Source organism: Arachis ipaensis, chromosome B05, assembly GCF_000816755.2.
Source record: "Arachis ipaensis cultivar K30076 chromosome B05, Araip1.1, whole genome shotgun sequence".
NCBI lineage: Eukaryota > Viridiplantae > Streptophyta > Magnoliopsida > Fabales > Fabaceae > Arachis > Arachis ipaensis.
In genome coordinates, this window is record NC_029789.2 from 7,573,937 (window position 1) to 7,576,802 (window position 2,866).

Sequence of the window (2,866 nt, forward strand, 5' to 3'; positions counted from 1 at the left end):
AATAAATCATTTGTTAAATATAAATTTTTTTGGTTACATATAAAAATATAATCATTATTGATTAATTTTATCATATTTTTAAATTATTTAAAAATTATTTATTCAATAACATATTTTAATATTATTTTTGTTAGCGGTTGAATTTGTTGGATACGAAATTAGTAGTTGATGCCAAATTAAAAAGTGATAATACTGATATGAACTAATAATTAATCTAATACTAAACTATTAATATAGGGTTGTGAGGTGGTGGAAATCTGACGAATCTTACAGGAAAGAGCTTGAGAGTTGGATTGATTATGGTGCTCTTTATGCGGTGTATCATCTATGATCTCACATTCCTTCATTTCTTCTGCATCAATATTTGGGTTATGTATGAAGTAATATTAGTTTCAACATCTTTAATGTCTTCTAAAAATTCTCCCTTCAACTTCTCCTTTTAATGTCCATCTGTTTTTTTATTCATTCTTTGCTACATACATTTATTTCTCTCTGGCAACCCTTCCTCTTCAACTCCTTCCTTAATATCAGGTAAGAAGAACGAAAAATTTCAAATTTAAATTTTGAATTGAAAAAACAAGCATATTTATAACCCCTTCTTCTATTATTTACTATATTCTTCTGGTTGCTTTGCCCATTTTTTATTTTTCAATCTGTCATTGTGATCACAGTGGTGGTGATGGAGAGCATGGTGATAGTTGCGATTGCTACAACTGCAATGGGATGGGTCACATGACTTGGAATTGTAACCAAGGAGGCATGTATGGCAGTGATGGTAGATGCAAATCTGCTACAACTATGGGGATTCTGGATATTTTGCAATGAACTGTCCAACAAGCTCTTTGAAAACAAGGTTTTATCACTTTCGATTTTCAGAAATTTTCAATTTCAAGATTTTTCGTTTGATGTTTTTCAAATTTTTGTTCAGATCTACTATTTTTTGAATTTTTTTATTTTTTAAATCGTTTTTTTTTTATTCATCAAATTCTACACTTTCAGTGAGATGTTCAATTACGAGACTCTAAAACAGTAAACCTTATCCATTCCGGGTAGTGATTTAAAGTATTTTGATAAAGAGAACTTGAGAATTGGATATTTTATAGTATTTACTATTTTCTATACCATTAATTTATTTGTAGTCTCCCATTCAATAGATGATACATATATATTCTGGATATTTATTTGTATTTACTATTTATAACATGCAACACTAACGGTATATATATGTATCATCTATTGATATTCTTTTATTTGTAATATGAATACAATTTAGTTTTATTTAGGTATCTCACCTTTCATTACCTGTTTATATTATGTATTATATCATGTATTTTTTATGTACATTTTAGTCACCTAATTTTTATCATATGATTATGATATGTATTTAATATATATTTTTTTTGTTATTTTTGCATAATTATACAATACTGCTCTGTTCTCATTGCATGCAAAACTTACTCAAATGTAATTTTACCCTTTGTTCTACTACGATCTGGACCTTTCATCCTTCAATTTCTGCTATAACAGTTGTAGTGTAGCTGATAAGATTTGTCGTCTTGCTTTTGTATTCATATTTTTACAAATAATAAACTAATGTGCTTGCTTATTAGACTATATGCTAAACTCATTAGTTATCTATAATTTCAACAAATAATAACTATAATGTTTTGTTTTTATGTACATTGCTTCTTTATTTATTCCTCATATCATCTCTGAGGGTCTTCCTTTTTTCTAATTTAAAGGTAATCTTATCTGCTTGCCATATTTTTTTATTTTTCTATTTGTTCTTATGTTTAATAATAGGTTCTCTTATGTTATTACCTGTAATCAGTTTCTGTAAATATTACTGATTCCATCTCCAAATAATAATATTATACATCCTTGAGTTATTGTTTAGTTATCTTTTCACCAAACCATTCATAAAGTCATTATCTCATACTGATTGAATTACTGAACCAATGGCTTTCTCATTCAATCTTCTTAAGGAACTTGATGCATTCACTGAGCATCATGCATGGTGCATACAAGTTATGTAATATATTATATGTTACGTGTTCATGGATATTATGTTCTTAATTTTTATTATAAACTATTAGTGAGTCTTTATGGTTACTTTTTTATTTTCGATTTCTTCTCCTTTCCATACATATTGTTTATTTGACACCATTAGCAGAAAACAAAAGATACTATTCTAATAAATTGTTAAATTCTTTGCTTTATATTATGCTACTACTACTTGATTTATCAAGTACATGCAAGATGCAACAATATAGACGACTCTAAATTGGCGCTTGATCTCGACAGTTAGTTATTTTTATTTTGATGAAAAGTGTTATAAGATTTTTCATTTTTACTAGATACATTTGAATGCTTTCTATGTTTCAAGTGTTTATATAGATGTAAGATTAAGTAAGATATATTAAGTATTTCCCGTGATTCGCACGGACAATGCACTTAGAACACATAAATGTAAAATGTAATTATATAAAATAACATTAAATTTAATATCATGTAATTATAAAATATTTATAGCATTTTGAAAAAAATGAGATGTAAGCGATCAAAATTGCCAATTTTGGTGTTTTTAATGTTTGTAGTTTGTATAAGTGTTTTTTTCTATTATTATCTATAGGTGTTAAATATGTATGATTTTTAAACTCATAAAGTTATTCAAATACAAATAAATTATGTAGTATCTTTTTAACCTATCCATTTTTTTATTTTTTAACTGTTATACAATCATATTAATGTAGCATTGTGTATTAGACATTCTAAACGTAGCATGGGTTATTTTTTAGAAAATATATATAATGTTTAATATGATATATATATATATATATATATATATATATATATATGAATGCAA